Here is a 9,830-nt window from a genome sequence, read left to right on the forward strand (position 1 = left end):
AGCCTGCACACCACAACGAAGAGTAGCCCACGCTCGCCGCAACTAGAGAAAGCCCGCGTGCAGCAACGAAGTCCCAATGCAGCCCAAAATAAATATACTAATTAAATTAATTTTTTTAAAAAGATCAACATAAAAATCAACTGTATTTCTTCATATAGTAATGAAAAATTGTAAACAGATTTTTAAAGTGTTGCCTTCTCTCCCTTAGTATGTGTAAATCTGGAAAGAGTATCACCCCCACCTAACAATAAGGAAAAGCCGGATAATCAACAAAACTATAACTTCTGTCAAATCTTTTGGAGAGCTGTGGTCACAGCAACCAAGTAGCCTAAGGAAAGACAGACATCTCCAAGGAGAGATGAAAACACAGCACTGCTTTACCTAAGACACAGCACTTGATAAAGACAAAGCCACCATAGAAGCAGGTAAAAATATTTCCGTTAAAATTTTTAACAAACTCCTGAAGGATAGAACCCCTAGGAGCTACAGACACAATGAGTGTCTGTAGTCCATTTCTAGATTCTTCCCCATAGAACCTAATGGGTGCCTGTTACAGTTTGAAAATTTATATGTTGAAGTCATAATCCCCAGTAACTCAGAATGTGGCCTTATTTGGAGACAGGGTCTTTATAGAGATAATCAAGTTAAAACAAGGTTCATTACGGTGGGCACTAATCCAATATGACCAGTGTTTTCATAAAAAGGGGAAATCTGGACAGAGATACACATAGAGGGAAGATGATGCGGAGACATGAGAAGAAGGTGGCCACCTACAAGTCAGGTAAAGGCATGGAACAGATCCTTCCCTCAGAGACCTTAGAAGGAACCAAACCTGCCAACACCTTGATGATACATTTCTAGACTTCTAGCCCACAAGACAATAAATTTCTGCTGTTTAAGTGACCCAGTTTGAGGTCCTTTGTCCATTAGCAAACTAATGCTGTGCTCATGAGAAAAATGGGAGTAGAGTGGGAAACCAGAGATAGCTTCCCTCACTGGTGCTGGCCTGGCAGAAAGGAGCAGCAATTCACCACAGGAAAGGCACAAAGCCCCATACGGATCTTTCTCTCCTATCTCCCCTAAAGAACAAAAGTCATAAGCAGGAAACCCTGTGGTCCACACAGCACAGGTGAAGACCCATTGAAGCAACTGGAAGGAAACAAAAAATAATAATAATCCTCTGCCTCAAGAAGGGGCAAGGCTCCATCCTGGACCTACCATTAGAAATACCCTAATGCTACCCACTAGGTAAGGGCAGAATCACTGAAAAATCCTCATCTTCAAGACCAAGAAACAATGGGTGTGCCTAAGACTGAGGCTACAATGAGACAGAATCCCCCCCAACACATACCACCAGGTAGCAATGAGCAAGTCACACATAACAGCAGTCTAATTCAGGGGAAAGGTACAAAACTTAGGGAAAAGCTCTCACTCTTGACATTCATGCAGATAAGAGAAGTCTAAATCTAGAGTAGAACAGAAGAACTGAGAGAAGCCCTCCAACACCCAACCCCCACCTAAGCAGAAAGTAATCAAAGGAATTTGAAGCCAGTGATTTACTGAGAGGAACCACTGTAACAACAAAACACAAACCCAGCACACCTCTTGGGTAAATTAATTGAACTCCACACACTAATAGCCTAGCAGAAAAAGAGCTATGTCTCTTTGCTGGCATATACCTTAGTCTCTACTGTTCTACAGAGAATATCACCCAGTCAACCAAAAGTGATGAGACTCAGTATTAGAAAGAAAAAACCAAAAAAACAAAAAACCATTGTCAAGAGACAAAATAATCAATGGAATTAGACTCATGATAGTTCAAAATAACAGACAAAGAATTTAAAATTCCTTAAGAAAGTCCTTAAGACAAGGAAAGAAATGTAACTTGCTATAACTCCAGTGGTAAAGGTGAAAAATATAAATGAACAAATGGAGAATTTTAACAGAGAGATGAAAACTACAAGAAAGAATCAAATGGGATGTTAGGGGGAAATGGTAAAAGAAATTAATAATGCTTTTGGTGGGTTTATCAGTACTCTAGGCAACTGAGGAAAGAATCAGTGAATTTGAAGTTAGGTCATAGAAATTATCCAAACTGAAATGCAGAGCAAGAGTCAAAAAAGAAAAAAAAAAGAAAAAAGAACAGAGTATGCAAGAGCTTTAAGACAATAACAAAAGGTCCAATACACATGTAATTGGACTCCTCAATGGAAAAGAGAAAGAAAAGGGCAGAAGAAACATTTGAAAAGATAATGGAAAATATTTTCCAAAAATAATGGAAGATGTAAAATCAAAGATCCAAGAAGTTCCAAGAACACCAAGCAAGATTTTTCAAGTAAATGAATGAAACATCACATTCCAACTGCTGGAAACCAAGCATAAGGAGAAAATCTTGAAGGTAGTCAGACAAAAAAGACATATTACATTAAAAGGAACAAAGATATTAATTATAGAAGAACTTCTCATCAGAAGCCATACAAGCCAGAAGGGAACAAAGTGACTTTTTTATTTTTTTGCGGTACGCGAGCCTTTCACTGTTGTGGCCTCTCCCGTTGCGGAGCACAGGCTCCGGACGCGCAGGCTCAGCAGCCATGGCTCACGGGCCCAGCCGCTCTGCAGCATGTGGGATCTTCCCGGACCGGGGACACGAACCTGTGTCCCCTGCATCGGCAGGTGGACTCTCAACCACTATGCCACCAGGGAAGCCCCAACATACATGTCTTACTTGGCAATACCCAGACTGTTGTCAGGAAATAGACACAAATCAACTGAAAAACTTGTATTTATTCATACCCAAGACAGGTTTTCTTGTCAATAACTATGTATGGATTTTTCCCTACTGATTTAAACAAAAGGAAGATGCAGAACGTTTTGGCCATTTATTCTTATCTTCATTTGTTTCTCTATAAAAATTGAGTTAGTGTTATATGGTGCCAATATATTGTGAGCAGAGTAACACTCTCAGTACAGCTATGACCTTTTCCTGTGTAATTAGTTCCAACTGAAATTAGATTCAGTAAAAGCATGGCTCCAATTAGAGTTAAATCAAAACAAAACTCAGGGCTTGATTTCATATAGCAAAAGCGTAGAGGAAAAAAGGGGTGAAAGAAGAGGGGATATTCTTCCAACATAGTTCAGCAGATCAAACCATATGGTAAGTCCTTTGAACTCTGGAGAAAATGTACATTTATTTCCATATAGGACTATGTTAATATTTTCCACGAATCATAGGGATTTTTCAGTCTCACCTTGGTTGGCCAGTTTTCCAAAACTCTGCATGCAAAAAGCAAAGCAAAAATTTTCAAAGTTCTGATCTAGGAAAAGAGATATTTTCTCTAGAAGACGAAAAGAGAAATCTTCAAGCTTCCTTTGGGGATAACCTTGTAAAACAGAAAGCCAAGATTATGAGAGTTATCAGAAAGCATTTACTACTTGTCTCACCCTGAATAACTCTACGGAGCTTCCTGACATGGAAGTCTGTAATGCAGCAGAATTTCTTTCTAAGTTCAGTTTCCTTATCTGTAAAACAGATGTACAAGTGAGCAAATAAACAAAAAGGATGGTAAAGCTAAATCCTGATTCATGAGGCATACTATAAATGTGAGTTACATCTCTTCCCTTTCTCTTATCAAACTTGTGTTGAGGCACAAAGCAGGAAAGTCCATAATCTAACCAGAATATAGGCTTCATGAAATACAGTAGCGGGAAAATTGGGCTTCAAAAAATGAGGTTTGGGAGCTTCAAAGTCCAAGTTAAGAAGCTGTGGCAAACATAAGGATGTGCCTCACAGACCTAAAGGAACAGACAGTTATTTCTGGTATGAATTTGTCTTTCATTCACAGAGAGTCTATTCCAGCACTGCTATCTGGGGATTTATGGAATTTCTAGTCCACAAGCATGAAATTCCATATCGCATAGCATCCAAAGATGGGACCCACTTACAGCAAAAGAGATGTAGGAGTGGACCCATGACTATGGGATTTACTAGTCATATCACATACTACACCATCCAAAAGTAGTCAGTTAGCTTCACAGAACACTAGAACAGCTTCTAAAGGCACAAATAAAGTGCCAGCTTGGAAGAAACACTCTAAAAGGATGGGGTGTCATCCTTCAAGATATAGTAAACTTACTAAGTTAGAGATCACTATATGATACTGTCTCCGCAGTAGAAGGAATATATGGGTTTGGGAATGAAAGAGTAGAAGACTTACCCTTTCTGCCAATGACCCTCTCTCTCAATGAACCACACGGAGACCTTGTGGTTTCTGCCCCTTTAATTCTGGGCAATGCAAGGTTGGAGATATTGGTCCCAAGAGGGGGCAAACTCTTATAAGCAGACATCACCAGGTTCAATCTACTGAACTACAAAATACAGACTCCTCCAGGGCCATCTGGACTCCTTGTGTCCAGAGGCCAGTAGATGAAAAGAGGAGTCACCATACTGGCAGGAGTAGTTTACCCTCATCAGCAGGAGGAGATAGGGCTTGGGAGAAATATATGTTGAACCTAGGTAATCCACTGGGTGTCTCCAGGTACTCTCTGGCCTCAGAATAACTGTGAGCGCACATATTTAACAACCCTAAACTGGGAAGGGTATGATTATCAAGTGTTCAGATCATTCAAGAATGAAGGTTTGGGACTTCCCTGGTGGTGCAGTGGTTAAGAATCCGCCTGCCAATGCAGGGGACACGGGTTCGAGCCCTGGTCCAGGAAGATCCCACATGCCGCGGAGCAACTAAGCCCGTGCGCCACAACTACTGAGCCTGTGCTCTAGAGCCCGAGTGCCACACCTACTGAGCCCACGTGCCACAACTACTGAAGCCTACGTGCCTAGAGCCCATGCTCCACAGCAAGAGAAGCCACTTCAATGAGAAGCCCGTGCACTGCAACCAAGAGTAGCCCCCACTCGCCACAACTAGATGAAAGCCCGTGCGCAGCAATGAAGACCCAACGCAGCCAAAAATAAATAAATTTTTTTAAAAAAAGAATGAAGGTTTGGTCACACCACCAGGTAAGCCACACAGACTTGCCAAAGTGATAGCTGAGAGTAAAGGGAATTTAAGAATGGATAATAGGGGCCTCCCTGGTGGCGCAGTGGTTGAGAGTCCGCCTGCCGATGCGGGGGATACGGGTTCGTGCCCCGGTCTGGGAGGATCCCATATGCCGCGGAGCGGCTGGGCCCGTGAGCCATGGCCGCTGGGCCTGCGCGTCCGGAGCCTGTGCTCCGCAGCGGGAGAGGCCACAACAGTGAGAGGCCCGCATACCGCAAAAAGAAAAAAAAAAAAGAATGGATAATAAAGGAGGAGAGCAGCCCCAATATCAACTGCAGTGATGGGAGTTACAGTTCATCTCAGTGACCTCCTTCTTTTTGAAATTCCCCTCAAGAAGAAAGGCTGCAGAAACCATGGAAGAGTTGTTTCCCAAACCTGTGTGGAAAAGTAGATCTGTGTGATACAAGGGTAGAGAATGTTCCGAGCAGATCTCCTATAACAAGTCTCAGAAAGGGTGAGAGCCTCCAAGGACCTCGGGTTTAGAGGTCATTAAAACTTCCAACTAGAAATCTGCCATTGCCTTGGCTCAGAGTCCACTTTCTAGTTTCTATTTTTCACGTTTTAAATTATCAGACAAAGAATATGACTGATCCAGCTTGGACTGGATGTCTAACTCTAGTCCTGTCATCTCTTCCCAATGTGGGAGGGTTATCTAGCAGAAAGTGGCTGTCAGAGTCTCAGCCCTAGAGAAGGCACCCACTGAACAGACCCCCATCTGCTAAGACAATCAAAAGCACTTGTTTTAATTGATATGACAAATATACCCTCTACAATTCCTCTGATGCAAAAGAACCCACTTTTTTCAGAAGCAGCTTTTCCATCTGGAGACAGTTCTAAATATTTCTCTTTGTCCTTGGGTATTTCTGTAACTGCATGAGGCCACTGCCTCTTAAGGTAATGTTACTGAACCCAGGTCTGGCTGCTTGCCACTCAAAAGCCAATTTTCGAGAGACAAGTGTTGGTAGGAAAGGAAAAGCTGCTTTATTTCAGAGGCCAGCAACCAGGGAGTGGGGGAGCAGGGGAGGGCGGACGCCTGTCCAAAGGCCAACTTCTGCCCCCCGCCCTGCCCCGACAATCAGGGGGCAAGAACTTTTATAGACAGAGGGAGGGGACTAGCAGAAACAATACAGTCAGCTCTGTCAGTCATCTTGAAGTTGGTCATTGGTGGTCTGACCAGCATCATCTTGACTGTTTTAGGTACAGTTAATCTTCAGTTCCAGGGTTGGTTTGTTTCCATTTCTTTGAGGCCAATTCTTGAAACTGTGGCAGCTTATGTCATGGCTATAGTCTGGTCATCATGTAGTCAACTTCTCCCACCTGGTGGGGGTTTCAGTATCTATAAGACAGCTCATAGGATACAGCTCAGAATATTATCTATAGCCCTTAAGGAGGAACTAGAGGTCCTTGACTATGCTTAATGACTAAACTATTATTATTTGGTCTCCTTTGACTGTTTTCCTCTGTTTCTGCATTTTCTCACTTCTCTGATTAAACTTATTCTTTGGCTAAATTTTTTCCACAGACAAAATGCAGGCTGAGGAGATGGGGGGTGGGGGACAAGGACCATGGGGTCCTGCTCCATTTCAGTAACACTGATGATATCTGCTGTCTCTCAGAATTTCAATAAGTGACCAGGAATCTGTTATCTTTTGAGCCTCTGGAAATTTCATCATTTGATGTGATTTCAACCACTTTTTTCTGTCACTTTTCACTCCATGCCCCATACACCACTACAGATAAGGAAAACAGCTTAAAGATACGTGTTATTCTCCAATATCTGTTTGGGTTACTCACTTGCAAGTGTTGTGATGCCAATGGTTATTTCGGACAGAGCAAATCTCCACTTAAGCCTATGAGGGGCGACAAAGGAGAGAAGTTCAGACTTGTCATTTTTTTCTGCCTGCATTTCCATTTTGTTTCCTAAACTTCAATCTCTCCAGAATGCAGTGTTTATTAGGATTCTGCATCTAAACGAAATTTCGATGCTCAAAGCTTTTATCTTCTGTTCCACGAATGAAATCCATCGTCCCACAGTACAAAACATCACTTAGCATGAATCCCTTTGGAGAGACATTATAGTAATATTTAAGCTTCATCATAATGGAGCTCCATCTGAAGATGTCCAACACAGAGACATCCTTCTTTTCTCTGGCCACTTCAGAGAATGTGCTCTAAGAAAATTCTTGGAATTGTGCCACAAACATTGACTGGAGCAAAAAGAGCCTAACTATTGGCTGAGAAGAAAACCTGAAAAGTAGGCTAAAAGAAAGGAATGTTTATAGAACCCCTCTGAAGGCCAGACACTGGGCATCCAAGGGCACTAACTTATTTAACATTTACAAGGAGCCTGAGAGACGGGCTTTATCCTTTTTGTCTTCAGGTGGGGAACTGAGGCTTAGAAAGGGGAAGCAACTTGCCAATATGGTCACACAGTTTATACACTGAAGAGATGGGACTCAAAAACAGATCATTCCAGCATCCAAGCATATATTTTCAAAAACACAGCAGGGCCCATTCTCTGGTCTCACCTGAACACTACTATTCCTCCTCCCTTGAAGGGAATATAAGAAGTTTTAAGAAGCAAATTTGGCATGACTTCACATTGAGTGGGCAGTCGCTGTGCCTCATAGCAATGTCTGAGGGGAAATAAAGACAAAAAAAACAAACAAAACAAAAACAGAAAAGAATAGATAATTATAGTTTAAAAGTTAACCAAATGAGTATAAAATGTTAGTGGCTATCAATATTATCTAACATCCTACCCTTAACCCTAACTCATGTGTGCTGAAATAGAGAAAATTTTATGTCCATATGGCAAGCAGAACTAGAGTTTACTGAACAATATTATGTATTTCGTGTTGTAGATGCTCTATCTTGTTGAATCCTAACAATCCCCTCATTCAGAGAATACAGTTCTCATTTTACAGATGAATAAACTGAAGCCCAGAGAGAGTTTAACACTTAGAATTGTTAAATTCTACCTTTGTTAATTGTAGAACTGTTAAATTCTACAATTGTTAAATTGTACCTACAAGCTACAGAAAACCTGACTAACAGTGACTTGGGCAAGTAAAGCCTTGTTTCTCATGAAATAGGAAGTCTGGGGTGACAGCAGAGGCTAGTACACAGAGTCAACATTGCCATCAGGGACTCAGGTTCCTTCTGCCTGCCTGTACACCATCCCCAGCATGTGGCTTTTATCCTTATTCTTTCAACATGGCTGCTGGACCTCTGGGCATTATAAATACATTCCAGATAGGAAGATGAAGGAATATGGAAGAGCAAAAGGTGAAGAGAAAAGAACCACGCCAGGCAAACCTGTCCCTTTTTATCAAAAGGACAACAGAGTTTCTGAAAGCCATACCCAAAGCTTAATCTTCTTGCTCAGAACTCCATTACATAACCACCTATATCTGCAAGAGAAGCCAGTGAATTGAGTATTTAGAATATTCTGAACTCCAGTGTAGTCCTGACTAAAATCAGAGTTAGTCATGAGTTAATATATGTAAAGTGCTTAGAATAAAATCTGACACATAGTTAAGTGCTATGTGTTTAATACATGAAGAAATGAAGGAATTAAGTAATGAAAGAATAAATAAATGGGACTGGATATCAGGTAGGCAAGCAGAATTATTTAACATAGAGATAAATGAGTTGCCTAAATTGCCCAGGTAGCAAATGGTAGTGATGTAATTTCCATTCTGAGTTCTTCTGATTTCAAAGGATCTTTTTACTATTTTTCTTTTTTTATTATTACATAACACACACACACCCCAATCACACACACAGTTTTTAAACTCCTATGTGACTATGTCTATGAACGTCATATGATTTTCCTGAGGGCTGCTTAAAATATTAGGATTCCAAGTGAAGAATCCAGTTATAAGAAAACAGGCATGGGGCTTCCCTGGTGGCGCAGTGGTTGGGAGCCCGCCTGTCGATGCAGGGGACATGGGTTCGTGCCCCGGTCCGGGAAGATCCCACATGCCGTGGAGCAGCTGGGCCCGTGAGCCACGGCCGCTGAGCCTGCACGTCCGGAGCCTGTGCTCCACAACGGGAGAGGCCACAACAGTGAGAGGCCCGTGTACCGCAAAAAAAAAAAAAAAAGAAAAAGAAAAAAAGAAAACAGGTATGCCAGTCTAACCAACTTCATTCTCTGGTGGGCTCCTTAGCCTTTGATATGCCAGGCTAGAAAAAGATCACAAATAGCACTGGCATTTACAGAAGCCCAAACCTGGCTTTACTGTAATTGTGCACTAAACCTAGAGCCACTGATAAACTGAAAATAAAAGAAAGGCATGACTCCCCAATAAATACTGACAAATGAGCACTTGATTGTAATGTGGGCACTGCCTTTTGTCAGCTAGGTTTCTAGCCCCTCTGGTTTTTAGCCCTTAGGATAGTGAATGATCTTAGTGTGCTAGGTCACCTATTGGTAGTACATCCATATAGCAACACAGTTGGTAACCTCCTTTGTCTGACCTTCAACATCCTTAAATGTCGAATATCACCCTCCGTATACAGACTACCAGGTCAACTCGAGTTTATCCTAGGTGCGAGAAGAGAGAATCAAAGATTAGCCCTTATAAAAATTCATTACTGATGAATATTGAAATATTACTGGAAAATTAATCAATATTATTAAACATCAAGAGATTAATGCTGGCTCATTCTATGGGAGATGGAACCAACCACTACAGAAAACCTATTAAAAGTGCTGAATGGGAATGTTTAAATATATATGTATATGAATGTGAAAATGACTAACTTTTCAAA

At 41.5% G+C, this 9,830-nt stretch overlaps 1 long non-coding RNA gene across 1 annotated transcript; it reads right to left on the reverse strand.

Moving 5' to 3' along the window:
• Positions 1 to 3,262: 3,262 nt before the first annotated feature.
• LOC309792860 lies at positions 3,263 to 9,607 on the reverse strand. The gene is made up of 4 exons (XR_014291818.1): positions 9,537 to 9,607; positions 7,583 to 7,690; positions 6,849 to 6,904; positions 3,263 to 3,380 (listed from the first exon to the last, which is right to left on the reverse strand). It is a non-coding gene; the product is annotated as an uncharacterized lncRNA (long non-coding RNA).
• Between the last annotated feature and the right edge of the window lie 223 nt (positions 9,608 to 9,830).

This window comes from Mesoplodon mirus (genome assembly GCF_964341445.2).
Source record: "Mesoplodon mirus genome assembly, chromosome: 18".
Taxonomy (NCBI): Eukaryota; Metazoa; Chordata; class Mammalia; order Artiodactyla; family Ziphiidae; genus Mesoplodon; species Mesoplodon mirus.